The sequence below is a fragment of the Scophthalmus maximus genome, chromosome 11 (genome assembly GCF_022379125.1).
Source record: "Scophthalmus maximus strain ysfricsl-2021 chromosome 11, ASM2237912v1, whole genome shotgun sequence".
NCBI lineage: Eukaryota > Metazoa > Chordata > Actinopteri > Pleuronectiformes > Scophthalmidae > Scophthalmus > Scophthalmus maximus.
The window spans coordinates 7106722-7126734 of NC_061525.1; the positions used below are offsets into that span (position 1 = coordinate 7106722).

Below are 20013 nucleotides of genomic sequence, written 5' to 3' on the forward strand. Positions count from 1 at the left end.
ACCATTTCATGGACCAGACAACTCACCGATTAATCAATCGATGATGACAACAAGCGTTAGTCGCAGCCCTACACAGGTGGGCCGTGCATTGTGTCTGGTGCTTTCATTGAACCAACTCTGGCCAACTATTTTTCCATTTTCAGTAAATCAGTGCAAATGGATGAAACAAATTGATGTAGACCAGAAAAACCAGAGCACAGTATCAACCCCCCCCCCCCATCTAATATGATGCCACTCCTCATAACTTACTGAGGGACCCCCCCCCATCTAATATGATGCCACTCCTCACAACTTACTGAGCCCCCCCATCTAATATGATGCCACTCCTCACAACTTAATGAGCCCCCCCCCCAGCAGCAGCAGTGAGAGAGGATGCTGCGCTGTGCAGAGCGAGCGCGTCAGCCGGCTGCAGCGGTTGGAGGCACACTGGCACCGAGACCGAGACCCAGACAACCCTCCGTCCTCCACGACGCACGGCAGCGGCGGCGTGGAGCTCCCCGAAGTGGAAGGAACGGGTTGGCACTCGAACAGGCGGTGGCGGTGGCACAGAGCCGGAATTAAGATCCGTTTCGTGCGTTTCCTTCTTCACTTGGAGGATGTACCGCGTTCGCTGGCAAGGCAGGTAGAGCGGCGGGGACGACGAGCCGGACTCCACTGGATATTCCTACCAGAGCTGCCGCTCCGCCGTTCGGCTCCGGCGGCCGGTGTCGCCCGGCAGGGGGGGACGGAAAGGACAGGAGCAAACAGAACAACCGTGACACGAGGGACCACCTCTCCTTGCATGTCCGTGAGTGAACCATTTCACTCTTTTGTTGTGTTTGTTTAGGTTCGGGTTGTAAATTATGCAGCTACAGTTGCGCGACTGTTAACGGAGAAGATACGCGGAGCGGTGTGTTTTTGGGGATGGTGGCATTGGACGAGATCTCCGTGTCAGTTTTGACTGACTGCCTGCCATGCGGTCTGGGTCATTTCCCCTCCCTCCCTCCTCGTCTTTAATAACTTCAGCCTTTCTTTGTCCCCCTAGGAGTGAACAGTAGCCTAATGTCTAAATGAAGCATGTGGTCGATGGAGGTGTTGAGTGCGTAAAGATGCCCAAAGTCTCATTCATGCCGTTACGCGTCGACCAAGTTGAAATCATATTTCCAGTATTGAGCACAAATTAAAGGAGTCATACGAGGTGGTCCCTTTACAAGCCTTGACAAGAGAGACACTCTGAAATGTTCTTTTTACAGGGAAGTGGGTATGAGGTCTGGCTGCCTTTGATGGGAGCTTAAAGGAATCCTTGGAGATATTTTGTGGCAGATAAAGAGCTCTCATGCAAGGGCAGAGACAGGTCCTTTTTTTTTTTTTTAGCTGTGTTTTTGGAGAGCATCTTTAGGATGGCAGAGCAGGAGGCTTCTAACACACCACTAACTGCACAAGTACACCCATGGGAATGAACTAATCACAGATATGCAAATGTTCCCAAACTCTAATTCTGTGGCTTGGCTGCAGTTGCACGTTGAGTTGTAATACTGTCATCCGACTGTGCTGGTGACAGTTGGGGGCTCGCAGTCTCTTGTTGGATCCTACTGATCTGGCTTCTTCACGGGCTGCGTTGGGAGGGAGGATGCACAGACAGCAAATGGTATCTGGGATATTTTTGCTAATTTAGAATTTGAGGGGGTTTTTTTGCTTGGAAGTTTGGGTGACTTTCCTTTTTCGCTGACAGCAATTAGCCAAGTGGTGGCAGACAGAGATAAGTCTGCCAGGGGAAAATGCAACCTTTAAACGTCTGTGTGCTGTCAGTAAATTCTCTGCTGCCTCTCCATTTGTAATGCAGGTCCTTTCGGACGCACTATGAAACAGCATCATACTATTTTAGGGCAGACTTCTAATTTAAAGTTACCAAACAAGGGTGTTAGTACAATATTTAAGACTCCTGAGTATTTAAACCACAGGCCTTTGCACCAGTTTCCCCTTGTAAAAGTACAGTTTGTGGTCTGCTTGCTTTGGTCACTCCATCATATATTTTTTAAATTCAAACCTAGTTCTTTGGAAACACTAGTGATAGAAACGGTTGATGTAAACAGCATCTGAGAGAATGACAGATGTATAATTCCGATATGGGTCTTAGAGGATGAAAAAGGAAACATATGGTAATACTTTTTCTATATCCTGTAATTTCATGAATCGTGAGGCTAGAAAAAACGTTTTTTTGGCTAGTTGTGGTTGAGTTAGAGCAAAGTTGTCGACTCAGTCTTTTTTTTTTTTTGCTTCAAGCACAATTCCATTCATACTCTTTGAAGGCTTGTGAGTGGAGCACGTCTACCCTTCAACTGTTGTCACATACACGTCGCTCTACTCGCACTGTATTGTTTTCAACATGGGCACAATCGATATTCAATTTTGCGATGATGTTAAGAAATCGTTGCCGATTCAGCGAAAATCGTCTCCCTCTTTGTCCCTCTAATGAAAACTGCTCTCTGGACTTGCTCTCCGCAGTTAAGGTGGGCACAGGATTTAACTTTAATTAATGCAAGCGGAGCCTGTTTGAGCCGAGGCAGATTTGCATGTGTTACCGTTCAAAAAATACAAAATGTTGGCTCGAATCTCCAGTGACACTACATCATTGAATCTCACCCTCACAACTGTAAATCAGTGTAAGATCGTGTAACCTACATCATGGCCTGATGCTACTGTGGATTTTTGTTGATGTAAGCCTTACTTACACAATGTTAACGTAATGCTTATCTAGATGCATATATTAATGAGACCTGATGCGCTTTAACAGCTGTCATATCAGACCACTCCACCGCTTGGTTTAATTTCCTGAGATCATCTAAAGGTGGTCCAGCTCAATGAGGAATGTACAGTAAAAGTCAGACACAGTCCTAATGAAAAGGAGCGTCACTCGCATACTGGGGGAATGGACGGAGGGAATGAACAGCTGTGCCTGTTCCACTTGGCACGGATTAGAGGTTACACTTATCCTTATCACATGTAAATCAATTATTTGCTTGCCATACAGGCTTCAAATGTTTGTCAATCCACTTGGGGGGCCAGGTGTGAGATGAAAAGTAAATTAGTTGATGGAAATGGAATATGTCTTCAAGTTACAGCTGTCCCATCGGCTTACATGAAATCATTATTGACGTGGGCCAACAGATACGCGTTGAGGGTTGTAGCTAATTGAAAATGACAACCCTGGTGAAGGCTAGCCCTTGGGACGCTTGAATAAAATGCATCACAGCAGTGACAGGAGGGAGGCCAGGGATAGAGCCTGTCTAACCAAGACAAAGGCACCCAAGGGAGTTCTATTTCCAGTTTCCGACAAACCTGAGACAAATAAAGTGAAAATGGGGGTAAAAAAAAGTCTTCTCATTTCTCACTTCTACTTATTCTTATTCAGTGACACAGGTGAAGCTAGGACGCATTAGGGAATGGCAGGGCATTCTGAAATCTTTACACTTGTTTTAAGTGTCCAGGGAATGTGATGGTGTCATTTTGTTCACAAAATTGTAGTTCGCTGGCATCTTTGCCCGTTAAAGTCTGCGATAGCCTGCATTTGTTAGATTAAAGAAAATTCTTTTAAAGAAATGCTGGTAATCTCGGTGGTGGAAAACTCGTCCTTGGCAGCATTCCTGTCTCGCACTTTGTTTGTAAGGGAGGCCCAACGGGTCTTGCGTAGCCTGGAAGACAGACGTCCTTCAGGACCCATCTGACAACTTAATTCATGTAATTGCTTAGAAGCATCTGTATGAGAAAGACTGACTTTCCGCACCCGCCTCCACTTGTCAGGGTTATGAATGACTCGGATTTGATGGCCAATGAGTCAAACAGACAACTTGAGGCATACTGATGTTGTCATACTGAGGCATTACCAAAAAACACGGTTAATTTGATTACGTTGATCACAGCGTTGCATCCCTGTTACATCTCCAGCTCCTATTTTTGTCATCACTGTCATATGGCTCTTGTGATGCAGGTAGATGATCGTACAATAAACCTTGTGTCATGACAAATGTGTACATCCCGTATCGCAAGCAGTCGTGTAATTTAACATGAGGGAACTGACGGCATCAACCTGTGGCCCTTGATATTTTTTTTTTAAACATAACGTTTCAATTGGTGGTTAGCAGCTGATCCAACCTGCTGAAACAACTTGTTTTGGTTAGCTGATATATATCGCACAGCCCCAGGTTGGTAAATTATGCATTCCCCTTTGTCTGTTTGTCTTTGTGCCTTCCTCATTGTGTTAACTTTGAGCAAGTCATCCGCAGACACCCGCAGGCTTCCTCTGTGCCACTGCTTAAATGGGCGGCTGTGAAAACGTTAACGGTTATTAATTGCATGTACGGAACAGGGCAGTGTGCATTTAAATAGTAGTTGAAAATGAGGATATTGTTCGGGAACAAAAAAACAGAAAGCACCGTGTTTCAGTCAATTGGATTTCAACAATATTACCTAATTCATACCTTATTCCCACCTTTACCCTGCTATGTTAAAATCTGAACAGTAGCACACTTCACACGGAGGAATTCTGCTTTGGTCACGTTTCTGAAATAGGTGGTCTTTGGAGATGGTATGGAGAAAGTGATGGTGATGGCGGAAAATAGCCTGAGGAGGGAGTGTTTTTCATTAGGCAGCCCGTGATTTTATGTGACAGTATAGGGCCTTATCTACCAGGGCCATGGTGAAGCACAGCACTCTTTGATTTTTTTTTTTTATCTTCCAAACGTCTAACACTCTCATGCTCTCGACAGATTAGTGAGATGAAGGTGTAAAACGGGGCTATGCGGTTTAAGGGGAGTCAAATACAGCCACATACAAAGTCTAAGGCTATATCTGCATCATGCTGATAGTACAAAACGAAAGATTAGCTTAAATCATTGCTGTACTTTTGACCTTCGGGTTCAAGAAAGTCAAAAAATGTGAAATATTTTTTCTTGATTTGATTAATTTGACTAAGCGTGACAGACAACCAATGGGATGAAACTGGGACATGTACATGTAGGCTCCGTGGATAAACTTTACTTGAACCATAAGCAGCAGGACGCATCGTCTCCTTATCTATGACCAGTAGATCTATTAAAAGAAATCAGTTTTCTTTCTTTTCTTCAGTGCAGCCGCATCACAGAGAATCCCACATGCAGTCTGTTCCTCGTGACCTCAGACAGGCCATTGATCCCCCCCGAAGAATTAGAAGCACTATTTCAGCTGGCTTAGAATTCACTGGAGCTCCGAAACCTTTCTTGTGAATCTTTTCAAGTATCTCTGTGCCAAATAGGTCGAACCTCCTCAGACATAAACAGTCTTGAGAGAAATCAAAGCCGACTCAAGAGATCAATGAATTTTCATGTATCATTTGTTTATTATACCTAATCAGGTTGAATTACCTTTTCACATTTTTATCTTTAACCCTAAGGAAATTGTCCTCAGGCCCTGGTGGTTAACCTCCTTTGCCGTCTCATAAATGTGAAATAGCTAGTTCAGCTTGTGTCCTGAATGAAAATGCACAGCAGCATCCTAGCACATTTGTTTTAATTCTTTACTTTACTGTTGGAATCATTTTGCCCTGTCATAATAACCCTTATCTTTTGTTTTGTATGTTACCTTCTAATATTACAGCATATGAGGGAAAAGTGAGTGTGGAAACACCCTGAACAAGATTTTGTGTGGCTAATGTGGCACATTGTTAGCATGCTCTTTAAAGCTTCTTCATTTGCAAGGTGTAATGTCACATTATCCAGAATTAAAGAAAAAAGAAGACTCCATGACAGCAACGCTTGAGGTGTAAATACTGTTACATTTTATTCATTATTATTATTTTTTTTTTAAGTTAAGGCCTTCTCAGTGTCCAGTAACTAGTGGTGGAGCAATGCAGTGATGTGGCTTGCAGCCCGGTGGCCATTTTTAAACAGAAGACAGCGGGGCTGAACATAAAAAGAGGAGAGGAGGAGGAGGTGTTTTAGGGTCACCTTTCCTACAGTACTAAGTCATGCATCCTGCAGGCTCATGATGACTCGCCGCGTTCCACTCTCATGCCTCCTTTCTCCCGAGAGATGAAATGTGTATGGAGGTAACTGTCAAAATACAACTAACAGGGCTGCTACGCTTTGCTGTGCTCGCGCTCTACCTCCCCATTAATGCTCATGTGACAAACCCTGAATTTATCCAGTGTCGTAGATGTAATGTGATTTCCCCAACGATGTACTTTAATGCTATAAAATAACATCATATGAATGGATAAAGGCTGACACATTTACACAAAGCGAATGACCAACTTGGATGTGAACGGGCAACAGCAGGAAACTGTACACACAATGTATGCTTTTACAAATGTGGGGCCTGATACCAGTGAAATGTCCTCCAGATATTGGGATGATGTGAAGCTTCATTAAGCCTTGGCACAAAAAGGGGCACAAATGCATTTTAAAGGGAATAAAGGAAAGAAAGCTGCTCTGTGAGGCTTTCATTCGAAGCTTCTATTGTGTAGTGAATGCTGATGTTTGGTTTTACACAATTTTAGCTGTCAGCGTGCTGTGGGTGGTATTATGGATGTAGCGATTTAGCAAGTGCTCCCGGAAAAACAAAAAAAAGAATAATATTATAATATTACAAATGAGATAAAGACATTGGTATGTGCTGTGTTGGTGTTTTTTCTTCTTCTGATTTAGCATAAATCTCCTCTGAGCCTTTGACAACCTTTTTTTTTTTTAACTGGTCAACAACTGGAGACTTGCAATTAATAAGCTATTTCTAACTTCTGCTGCACAGAGAGTACGGCGGTATGGAACAGAAACATGAATCTACTCTAGTTAGTGTTGTTCAATTAGTTGTCTTTCAAAGGGAGGGACATTGAACGATCTCAAATGGTTCAAGGGACCATACTCTTTTTGTGTCTTGTTCCATTTACTTTAGAATTGTGCATAATTGTGCGTTTCTGTAGCATATCTTTGTGTTATGTTTTACTTATCATCCACTCAGCCATTAGTCAGTTTTATGATATGAAAATAACATGGGTTTGAATTAGGCGCCGACCGATTAGCGCCCTGGCCGATATTCACCATTTCAATGTTAACAGGCAAGTAGCGTCACTGTATTCTTCTCCATATAAGCGATGACAGTATTTGATTGAGTTTAGGGAACCAAACAACGGAGATCCCATTGACAATTACCTCAATTGTATATATATATATATACAACCACCACCACATATTTGCCATGGGACCATACAGAACTGCACAGAGAATAGAGAAAAATCAAAGGCTGTGGTGTTCTATTTTCAGCTGTGACTCCTTAAACAAGAGCACACATTTGTTGAGGGGACGTAGGGTCACTGCAGGTTAATTTTTTTCAAAAAGCAACTTCACCTCACATTTTTAATTCTATGGGCCATACTCTAGTTACCATAGCAACACGTGCGCCCTGATCTGAGCAGCACATTAGGGCTGGGTTAGATGCGACCTTTACTTCTCCACAGATCTAATAGTTGGGTTCCTCCTCCCAGTACAGTAACATAATTGACTGCATTCAGTCAGATATCAACATAATCCAAAACATACATTTTAATCAGGATTAAAAGCATCTTGGTTCATTAAGTGGGTTCGTATTTTCACAGAGATATAAAAAAAAAAGACTTTTTATATTTCACATATTTGACATCTCTGCTTTTCCTTTCCCTCTTTGCCCTCAGTATGCCATCATTTCACTTTGCACCACTCCTGTTTCATGATTAAATGGACTGATAAGTGGGGGTATATAACAGCAATATACTAATAATGGAGTGGTAAACCTGTCCTGCTCAGCTATATTGTTCGCAACCTACGATTTTCAGAAGGGAGTCTGAAATGTTTGAGGCCTGCGCCATTGCCATTGCATATACTACATTGTGGAAGGGGATCATTGCCGATTTTATGTAAGTGTAGTCACAAGGTTTGCCGGTTCGATCCCCGACTCCCTCAGTCCACATGCTGATGTGTGCTTGGGCAAGACACTTAACCCTTAAATTGCTTACCCTTAAGTTTATGAAAATTGAAATAGCAGCGCTGTGTGAATGTGTGTGAAAGGGTGAATGTGACTTGTGCTGTAAAGCGCTTTCAGTCAATAAGACTAGAAAATTGCTTTTTTATAAATACAGTCCATTTACCGTTCCCCTTATATGCCAGATCACATCCTCATTCATTTTCAATTTTCAGCCGAGCTCATTTATAGCATAATTGTGTGACAATGCTGCTTTTTTTGAAGGATATGGACAAATTGAAGTGTGTGCGTGCGTGCGTGCGTGCGTGCAGGAGGGGGATGGCCAGCCTCATGATTCTGTAAAACTACAGTTTGCACAGATATCAATGTAGATGCTTGAAATTGTTTGTGTGCAAATGTGATCTACTGTATGTAATGTGTCACACACCGCACGTGTGTGTGCATGCGTGATTCAAACGCAGCCTCTTTTTTAACACAGCCGACAAAAAGGTGTCTTGGTGCAAAAAAAATCTGGTTTTAGTCAACACTGATGAATATTAAAGAGGGATATTTCTGGGTTGATGGGTTATTTAGTCCGTGCCAACCACTGAACGTACTGAAGCAGTTTTTTTTGTCATTGTTTTAAGGTCAGAATGAATTGATTAATTCACATACATTTTCTGAGGAAATAAAATCGCCCGAGACCTTGAAATAACCAGATGCTTGTTGGGCTCTTGTCCCTTTGCAGACTTAGGTGTTATACTGCGAATGCGTTTCATTCGTGGTGAGAGAAAGGATTGTAATGACAAAAATTCAGCTCCTGTAAAATGCGGTTCACATCATGCTACATTGCATAATCTGCAAATTAGGCTTGACATTTTATTTAGCATGGGCAGATATAGCTCTGCAATCCAGTTTAGATCTGGTGAATTGAACTCATTGTGTGACCCGCCTGCCTCCCCCCTCTCCTCTGATAGGTCTCCTGGAGAAAAACAGAACCTTTAAAGAAGGTTCAGTCGGCTTTGTGAAGGATTAGGGCCCCAGTCCACCTTACAACAGTTCAGTACGTCGACACTCAGCCGTCAGGTGTCCCTGGATCTCTAAGTGTCTGTGGCCACGCGGTCAAAGCATTTTACTTTCTTTTTTTTGAGTTGTGTCTTTGAGGCGACACACTAACACTATTACCAACTGGCACGCTTAAATGCATAAATGATGACGCACATTAATAATTGACGGTGAGATTGAACATGACATTATTTTGTTCCAGACAAGTTTGTTCTTTTCTCAGCCTTCTGCTGTGTGAGCTGTTTCGCTCCAGACAAGTGCGCTGCCGTTTGATTATGTGTAACAGCTCAGAACCGCTGAGCTGGGCGATCGAAATATTCAGGGTTCTTGGTTTCTTTTCTTTACTTTCTTCATGCGAACGGACAGCTGTCTCATTTTCTTAGCCTCAACTAGATGGATGGTGTAGGCGAACAAATTATGGGGTGACATAGTGTGTCTTGAATGCGAGCAAGAATTGGTGTAATGTTTTGTAATGTTTGTGTAGCGGATCATTTGTTTTAACGCAGATTTTCTCCTGCCCAGGATGAGATCTAGCGCCTCACGCTGAGAACAACATGCATACATGTGGAGCCTGACTTTTACTGCCAAGCAGGTGCAGAGAGTGTTAATGTTGTAGTTTCTATCAACAGCACACCGACATCGCAGTGGCTCAGCCATTAATTCCAGCAGCCTTCACTGGCTAGTTTCTGAGCACATCTGCTTTCCAACAAGGGCTTTCTTCTACTTCTGTAAGGGGGCCAAAACAAAATACTCGGCTGAAGAACCTAGCCTTAGATAAGGTAGGGTGGTATGCATTGTATTAAAATATTTGTGCAATGCATTCATGAACCAAAGTTAATTTGATGCTCTGTCTGGTTTTTGTATCACAAATGCTAGTTTCCTAAATACAATAATGCAGGCTAAGTAAAAAGCTGTATTTCTTGTGGGGCTTCTGTGATGGCCTGCGGACAGACGGCTGTATTTTTGCGGCATGTGTTGAATTTCGGATGTGATCCGGATGCGAGTGTCCCCGTGGGAAGGCTTTTTAAAACTCTGGGGATTGGAACCATCTCTCGAGCCTTTTGCTCATATTCCTCCCATCGCTCTAGTTACACACCACTTGCATCAGTGGCTGTCGGTATTTGGTTTGCTCATTTATTTCAACTGAATGTACTCAATCAGATCGACAGTAACCAAGAAAATGTTTACATGCACTAGATAGAATTATTTGCTGTTTGCATGCTTTCCATAGTGAGGCAAAGAACGGGGATGACTCATCACTTTGTCTAACAAGCCGAATTGAATCTGTGTTTCAGGTCACGACAGTGTTTTTTGCGACTAAAGAAAGAGTTTTATCATGATACCCTGCAAGTGGAGTTAAAAACACAAAGAGAAACAGAAGACAAGCCCTCTGTTTATCCTCCTGGAGGTAGTAAGCGTCACGTGTTCAAAGCCCCCTTGGGAAATATGCACCAGTCACAGACGTGGGAGTCAGAGCTTCTAAAGGACAAACGGGAGACGAGCGGTGTGGTGCATCCTCCCAGGAGAACGTCTTTGCCTTAACTCAAGTCAAGTGTGTGAGCCTGCACAAAGAGCGACTCGATTTATTTTTTTGGGGGGGAAACAGAAAGTAAATGGAAACCATTAACATGCATCCTTCTATTAAGACTGCAAACCTGCCGCTGTTAAAAGTAGAAGCGACTTGCTTGTTGCGATCAAACTCACATTTGAGCTCTTTGATCAATTCTGGGATAAAAGTAAGGACAGGGGCAATAAAGTGCCGGTTTGATCTGATGTCCGTTTCCTTACAGAAATATGATGTTGTTAAATTGCAAAAATGGAATACGTACAAATAAATCACCAAAGAGCAAGATCAACAAACAAAACTCCTGAACTTTGAAGTGAAACACGTCCCATCAAATCACCAGCTGCTCATTTGATCCCCTGAACCGTGCGGGAGTCGGCTTCTTAATTAGCTCCAAGGGAGGGTAATTAGCTTGTTGCTGGAGGTAAACACGTGTCCTTCTCAGCACTGAAGGTATTTCAGGGCCCATGTCACTCCACATGTACAATTTTCTTCTGCCGCGCCACAGACTTCGCGCAATCCAGTAGAATAATCTGCCATCCACACACAAAAAAAGGACATATCAGGAGGAAGCCACTTCAGATGGACTAGTGCTTATCGCTCGCTCACTGTTGAGACTGCCTAATCCTGTTACCTGCTCAATATCTGGCACCTCTTCTTTTTATTTTTTTCTTCTGCTGCTGCATTTTGTTCACCCGGCCCAGAAGTGTCAGCTTTTCTTCAGCGTCCATGAAGGTTGAATGCTGGAGAGCGGAGAGACTGCTACGTTGTTAGAATGACTGAGGGAGCAGTTCAGGTCATTTACAGCGATTTGAATGTGGCAACACAGTTTTTAGGGACCTTCCGTTGAGCAATGCTACCGCTGTGTTAAAAGACAGAGCAGGTGTTTGTGACGGGGTTAACATCTACGGTCATTATATTTTTGGGTTGTCTTTTACGTAACTTTGTACGTCCGTCAGAATGTACTTCTGTCCCATTCTCTTCACACCATGATGAAATTTCTTCACGTCTAATACAACAGTCCACTTGGACTCAAGGCTAAACTGATTTGATTTTTCTGGTCAAAGGTCAAGGTCACTGTGATCTCACTAACCAGGTTTTTTTTAGGGGGAGGGGGGGTAATTCATATGCTAATTATGCTGAAATATGTTCAATGGTTTTAATTAAATTCCTACACTACATACGTTTCATGATGAATCTCGTCAGACATGGATGTAAACTGCAAATTGACTGGCTGGAGGGCGGCATACAACCGCAATGCATTCATAGTCATCAATTCTAGCTAATTAAATTTAATTGTGTATGTTCACCAATGGACAAAATGAAAACCATGGCTGATGTGTCGTGTGCTCTCTGGAAGCTGGTGTCTATACTATCGACCAAAGACGACATTTCTAAGAGAAAGAAACAGCAAAATGCTGTGGCAGAGCTGTTAGCCAACCAGATTTACAGCATATCATGCAAAGAAGAAGCAGCTTTGGTGGGGGGGGGGTTCTTCTTTTTTTGTGAATATCAACCACAACTTCTTCCAGTAACAAATCTCTACAATAACAAATCAAGCCTTGCTGTTCGGTGGGGATGTTGCTGTTGTTGAACGTGTTGTGTTTTTAAAGAGGAGATAACAGGAAAATACAAAACTTTGCCCTGCCACAACAACAAAAAGAGTGTGTGTGTGTGCAGCAGCAGGACCTAGTTTCAGTTTTTTTTATCTTTGGCGTATCGATTGAGCACTGTTTATTTATTTATTTGTATCCGATATTAAAAATCAGGATCATATGATGCCTTTTCATTATCTTTTCACCGATGCAAATATATTTGTCTGCATTTACTTAAGCATTGTTTTTTATACTTAAAGTTAGGAAGTCGCCACGTCTCCACAAATAGTCCAAATAACAGTTTGCCCTTCCCATGATCCCCAATAGATGCAGTGATGATGATAAACACTTTTGTGGCCTACTCCTCCCTCATTCCAGGAAATGACTGTCATTTCACCAGGCTCAGTGTGCGTCCCTGCATTGATTCGTGAGACAATGATGGATTTTAACAATGCCAGACAGTGCGGTGTGGTTCATAATGGCATATAGGTTTATGCAATGCTCCTCATTTTAACTGCAATGGCGATCCAAACAACTTGGAATCATCAGACGGCACGCTGCAGAGAGAATCCAAATTCTAAGAACATGTTCGCTATCTTAATAGGAGAAGTCATATTAACATAAAAAATAGGTCTGTGCTTACAGTCCCTCTTAACCTATTTTTTTTTCAGCTCATCTCCGCTTGCCCTGAATTCTTCTACCTATCTTCATGTACAGTATTTATGCCACTGCACCTGGCTCACCGGGCTTTGAAGTGTCGGCGTCTTCCCCTCGGACACACGCCCATTTCAGGCACACGCTTGGCGCTCACTTCTTCATCGCGACTGCCATCACGGGTTGCCCATGTAATTTTATCACTGTGAAAGGTGCTGGCTCCGCTCAGGTGCGCTCTGTCGTGTGGCGAGGACTATAATTGCCCGTGCTACTCTTCCCTTTGGTAATTGTCTGTTGATTGAGGTCATCAGGACAATTAAAACCATTGAGGGGTGAAAAGAGGAGGCAGGGAGACTTGAGACGGCTTCGCTTGGTGGTAGAAAGGACGGACAAAATGCACAGACGGGATAATGATGTGTGGGGAGTTCCCCTGAAGTCAGGGTAAAAAGAACTAAACTGTACAGAGACGTTTTATCCACACAGCTTTATCAGTGTATATCAATTATCTTCCTTCTTTTCCTCAAACATCTTTTGATCAGTGTCATTGCTGATCATAGGAGCTTAAAACTCTGATTCTAAGAAGTTACATGTGTGTGACGTAATTAATTGACTTTAACCTCAGATCGGAGGGTACCGTGGCGTTGTACTTCCTACGGATGTCAACATTTCTGCGCCAAGGGCAGAGACTAAATTAACTTACATTTGCAATCTCCAACTCCGGCTGTGACGAGACGGAAAAAAAAATGCTGTCACAGAGCAATAATGGCAACATCCCGTTTGTCACTAAGATCTGGAAAAACCATTTGGATGCGTCAGTATGGGGACATTTCTAGTGATGAATTGCATTTCTTCAAAAAGGAAATCATGATGGTACATCAAACAGAACTGGAGATACAGTTTCACTTATTGGCTGTGAGGCCCCTTAGGCAAATCCGTGTAATTTTGAGAAATGCTGGTTTTTAAAAAATAAGACACATCACTCAGCCAAGATTTGTCAAAATCGGGTCAGTGGTTTCTGAGATGTCGCTTGTGACGAAGGAGATGGAGCCGGATAAACTGTTCAAATAATGAATAGGAAACTGTTTCGGTGCATTCACACATCGTTTGCCTCAACTCTCACAGTCAGTTGAATGTCAGGTGTGGGGCCAGTGTTTGAAAAGATGCACTCGTCCCCAGGAATGCCTCCTGTGCTGTGTGACAATCACATTTCATTTTATTGTTACATTTTTTTTTGTACTTTCAGTCTCTGCGAATGTGTACCAGTGGGCAGCACACAGTTATCTCTCTTCCGTCACCATGTGGGAGATGGTGGCGGATCTGTAATAATACATAAATAGTCCGTGGGTGTACGGTTAACATTAGAAGTTCCGTGGTCTTCTTGTTGTGACGACTTATTGGGACGCTACCAAAAAAAATTAAATAATTGTCTATGTTACAGACAGCAGCAACAATCAGCGCTTTCCTTCGAATTCCCGAGGTTTTGGGGCACGATCTGAATGGACGGTTAGGCATTAAAAGTAGCAGTGAGCAGATACATGAATATACCAATTGATAGCAGTTTACTGGCATGACATTGTACTGGCACTTGTCACACTGCACTATCCCTAAAAACCAAGTAATCAATGTCTAACCCAATAAGATTTTCACTAGCCATTTTGATGACCATCGGTGACCCTATTTTAATAGACATCACCCCTGAAGTTGGATTGAATATAGTTAGAAGGGGGTGCAGTCTGCTTTCACACTCGGTGGAGAATTGCTTTAAATAACTAAAAAGGCTTCAAATGGGAAGACGGCCCCGCTCTTGGCAATAATAACCCCCCCATTGTTCCATGCATTGGTCGCATGCCCGCAAGCCTCATCATAGACAATAGCACGCTAATCAGGAACATGCTCTTGTTAGGCTTGAAGTGTTCTGTTACATCTTTCAACCTGCTCCATCAATGTCAGACTGAACAGTAATTAAGACTCAATAGGGTGTAAATGATGGTTGAAAAGCAGCTATTTATTACATCACATGAAGAACGACATTTAGATGTCGGAAATGGAAAACATTCTTGAAGGCTGGAACTCTTCTCTGCACTATTATTTTGGAACTGCAAATTCAGTATCTACGAACACGGTGCCTCCCTAAACTGTAAATCTCAGCATCTAGACTTGAATCATGATGTAACCAGGTGACCTTTTGAGAGACAAACCACTGGGACTGAATTAATGAATGATGCTGTTGGCTCAGAGGATTTTTGTTTAATTTCAATGTAGGGTTTTCAGCAGTGATTCAGAAAGTCTCCCCATGTCCCTTACAAAAATCACCATGGGTGCTGTCTGAGTGTCCCGGGAGCTGTGTCGTTATTCACTGTCTATGAAGCAGCGCCAGGGTTTGTCTGTAAATGACATCATCACGACAGTCTGCTTCCCAATAAAGGAGTCTATTCATATTGAGATTTTTAAACTGAGTGCAACATTACAAAATGACATGTTTGGAAGGTGTCCATTTTAGTGATCAATAAATTATTTCTGCTATAGAGCAACACATGGATATAATCCAAAATCCATAACAGATAAGATTTTTTATGATTGGTGAATGTCCCATGCCAAGATAGTGTTGTTTATTATTTATTCAAACAGGAAAACAAATACATTGCCTTGACATTTTCAATTGTTTTTTACATTTGAAACTTTTCAATGACTTTGTTAAACCGCATTTGCCAGAAACGGATCTACCACTATATAGACCAGGGACCATTCTGACTTTTTTCTCTTTTGTCTTAAATATTATGAATTCAGTAGCTCAGTAGAGCTTACTTTCAAGATAGTTTTAAAGATGTTGTGCTTGTTACGTCTTGACAGTATTTAAATGTTCATCAGAATGCTGTAAACTCTCCCAATAAGCCAACGATGCAGTCACATGCATCACGGTGGGCGGGTGTGTTTATAGGCACAACTGCAGCTTGTAATATGACAGCGGGGCCAACTTTGCAATGCATGTTAAAGAGTCTGTATCTTTAAGCCACAGTGGAGGCCCAGCTCGATGGATTCGTTCAGAGTCATCAGAGAAGTCAGAATTTTCAGTGGCAATCGTTTTCCTTCAGTGTGATGTCCAACTGGCACGGTGTTGGCGCACATGGACCACGTCTATCAGTGAAGCTTAGAGGTGAAACAGACGTGACATTTTTACCAGTGACGGTGGTAAGAACGACCTATTTTGTATATAAAAAGATATTGTATTAAATAAAAACAGTTTTACTGTCACTAATCCACATGCTTTAAAGACAGGAGTCATACATTGAAAAGACAAATCATATTTGCCAGAGAAAACATGTTTATATGGAATAATGCACTATTTTGAATTTGTAAATTGTACTTAATTCTACACAGTTGTACTGTACATTGTTGCACTATTATGCTACTCAAGAGTTATAGCTCTAAGAATAGCAACATGACATTAAATGTTGAATGAGTCATATCCCCCCACAGTGTGCATGAAGTGTACTGTACAATGCAGCTGCAGGAAATCGTCCTCAGATGTTACACTCAGAAGTTGGTATTGTAGTGGAGATTTGGGTTACAGCAGGACCCCCACAGGTCGCAGTGCAGTTTTTGGTGCATGCGTGGGTGTGTTTTAATAGCTGGAGGTGGTGACACATGAATGCTGGGCAGGTTACAGTGAAAAAAATAATCAATGTAGTTGACGCGGAGGCTGTGTGATATCGAATCAATAAGCTGGACCTCAGTCAAACGTAAGCAGGATGTTGAGATGATTTGGAAAAACAAAAACAAAAAATAAAAAGACGACTTCTCCCAGCATCCCTCTCTTGAGCTCTCATTTCTTGGTTATCAGGTTTAATGGAAAATCTGGAGCAGCAGACAGGACCCGTTCTGCAATGAGGTGAGCGTTGACATTGCCTGCAGTCGGGCTGCGTTGGCTGCATGTGCCACCTGCTTCAATCCAACCTTTGACGGCTCCACGGATGCTGTTTACCTCAGCCTCTGGCTGCATGCTGCTTCTAAGCAGACAGCTCGTCAAGATGAGTGACAAGTGCAGGAATGGGGAGCTTGACCAACTGAGGGGGTGGATAGTGGGACAAACGGTACAGTACCTGCCAAAGCACAATAAATAAATAATTAAAATCTGTCATCTCGAATCTGGGTGTAACCTTTTTCTTTTCTTTTCTAGTACACATGTTCTTTTTCATCAGTTCTTTCCTTCATATCCTTGCAGCTTCTTGGTAGTTTCCTGTTTTACTGCTGAGTGACCACAGTATATGGTCCATTGACAAAAATTGACAAAGAGCCTTGCTCAAGATCAAGCCCAGTAGTGTTTGTTGTGGGAGGACAAGGCTCCGTGGAAGTTACTTCACCCATATCTTCCCTGCCAGTCCAGGAGCTGTCAATGAACAGTCCAAACAAAAGCTCACCTCTCAGGCATTCACCAACATTTAAAAAAATATGTATTTCTTTTAAGTTTGCTGTGGCTTAGCTTAAGGCTAATCTAGAAAAAGATGTTCTATTAACAAAGGGCTTGTTTTGGTTAAAGGAGTGAAACTGTGGCGAGAGTAATCCCCGTATTATCACGTTTTAACTTTATCCTCTTGCACTCGGATTAAAACCCGCAGTGTGTGTAATGACACTCATTCTAAAGAGCTTAGGTTGTATTGGCTGCTCTATCAAAATAAAGGTTTGCTCTCTTCAACATTTCATTTTGTTTCAGTTCAAAATCTTTTTTTTTTTTTTTTTGAGAAATGATGTGGACAGCATGCAAAACAGATACTTTAGTTGTATATGATGTCTGATGACATTTTCTTTAATACACTCCACGTTGTTTAATGTGTGAAATGTTGATTCAAGACTGAACCACAGACTATAGCTGGACGATGCATATCCAGATCGTTGATCGTTGTGTGGAGCGCACAACCAATTGTGCCAAAAACAAAACCTGTTTGTTCAAAATGTAGCTACCAGGCTACTGTCAGGAACAAACCTTCGGTCTCACATTACCTTCATTCTTGCATCCCTCCATTGGCCTCCTGTACAATTTAGAATGAGCTATACGATCCTGTTGATTAAATGTAAGGGACCGCATCACGTTGCCACAGTAACATTTCTGATCACCCCATTCCACTTGACTCGGCCTTCTCCGATACTGAAATCTAAACCTTTTATCCACCCCTGCTCCAACTGCATGATCGTGCCTTTGCTGTTTTAGCCCCAATCTGTCAGATTTGCTGAATCTTTGGACAGTGTTAGGCAGATTCCAGAAAGAAACCTTATAGGCAAGCCTTTTTATAGACTTGTGTGTGCTGATTCATATTAATGTAGTCTGTCCTTCACTGTGCTATGACTGTATTTGATTGTTTCCTTATATCATTTTTCTTTGTGTGTATGTGTGTGTGTGTGAGAGATGAACTTTGTAACTTTGTTCTAGAAAGTTTTTCTTTACTTTCCTAAATGCTTCATGACTCAGCCTTTATGGCGCTAATACCTTTGTTACAAGTAAAAGGGGTGGATTCCTTGACATCTTTGTGTTTAAGTATGAACATCAACTGTTTTATTTGTTAAATAATCCATAACAATTATGGTGAATTTTCCCAAAACTACACAAAATGCGAGTGCTGACAAACAGGATACATATACTACAACAGTGCCTGTAATAGAGTCTCACACCGCAGTGTAATTGAACAGATCATTCACGCAATTTTTACAAGACTGTCAGAAGCGCATTACCATGTCCCAAGTGTCTGACGGGAATGCGGGAGCGTTATCAGACGACGTTTGTGACTCGGTGTGTCGAACCGGGTCCAACCTCAGCTTGGGATCCCGTGTCGACATGACATGACAGCAGTGAGACCAAGTGGAGACATCGCATTCATTATAGTCAGTTCATCTTGTTGCACCCTGCACATTACCTCATTAATAATCGTCTGGCTGAGCTGTGATCGCCTGGACAGAAGTGTGGCAGAATCTAGGTCCACCGCCCCGGCGGTGTGTCTCTCACAGCTGTAAAGGTTACAGGGACACGTCGCAGAGGAGATCCCTATTTCAGGGAAACACAGACATGAAATGGAACCATCTCACGGGATATGGCCGACCTGACATGACATATTCCTGTAATTTAAGCCTGAAACACTACAAATTAAAATAGGTAGAAGAGTGTTCATACTATATCTTGATGATATTAAAATTAGGATAACATCCTGTATTTAATTAGTATTAGTTGTTATGCTTTGCTGGCATTTCTTTCCCTGTCAACAATTTTGTGTTTTGTTGGATTGATTATTTCATTTTCCTGCCTAACTTTTCACGCCCGTATGCTTTACAGTCCACTGTACAGGCTTTGTGTAGATCTTTTCTTATGTATTGAAAACCATCCTACCAATTTCTTCTCCCATATATAGCGTATGCGTGACTGGGAAGTGAAAGCCAGTGCACGCACGACATGACATGTCTGGCCGAGTTCTGTGAGACATGGAGCAGTCAAGTGGGGTGAACTTTAGGTTGTCTGAGTGTAGACTCACTTTTTTCGAGATGCAGCAGGGACCCATGTTCTCCCAGACTGATAGATACTTGGCAGTTGCATGTTTTGTCATGGTATCCATACTTACTGTAAACATAACTAATTTGCAAGTTGTGGGCAGTTGCATTTTCTACTTAAAATATTTGATTATGATTACTGATACTGAAACACTGGGTATCTTTTGAAAATGATAGTTATCCACGGCTAATACTTTCCTCTTCTTCCTCCCAAACTGTACAAAAGCATTGCATTTTTTTAACTTTGCACATGTGTGCACCATGAAACATGTAAGCTCGGTGTGCCACTTTTTGATAGACAAAACATCACACCATCCAGCGTGCGGCAAAGCAGTGTGACCGATTGAATTGTTAATGAGATGTGCGAGGATTGTGTTTGTCACTTGCCAGGGAACTGCGCTCAGCTGAAATTGAAGACGACACGGGCTAAAATGTACAAATGTGAAAATGCAACGAGATTTATTTTTTCGAAAGGTCGCATTTTATTCATTTTGGATATCTGTGTGCTCTTTCGTTTAGGAATTCATGTTGAAATAACATCACATCTGTTAAAACTGCACCTGTCCGTTTTGCTACAAAACGTTTCATATGGTTGATAATATTCACTTAAACCATGCACTTGAAGTCTGGCCTTTTTAAATGATCTCCTAAATTATTATT

General features: G+C 42.2%; 1 protein-coding gene across 3 annotated transcripts in view; it reads left to right on the top strand.

The window, feature by feature from the left end:
- Positions 1–376: 376 nt before the first annotated feature.
- cntn5 (contactin 5) overlaps positions 377–20013 on the top strand; it is a 90327-nt gene continuing 70690 nt past the window's right edge. For all 3 annotated transcript variants that reach the window (XM_035623659.2, XM_035623660.2, XM_035623661.2), the window contains exon 1: positions 377–787. The gene's annotated coding sequence lies outside the window, so the exon portion shown is untranslated. The remainder of the gene's footprint in view (positions 788–20013) is intronic.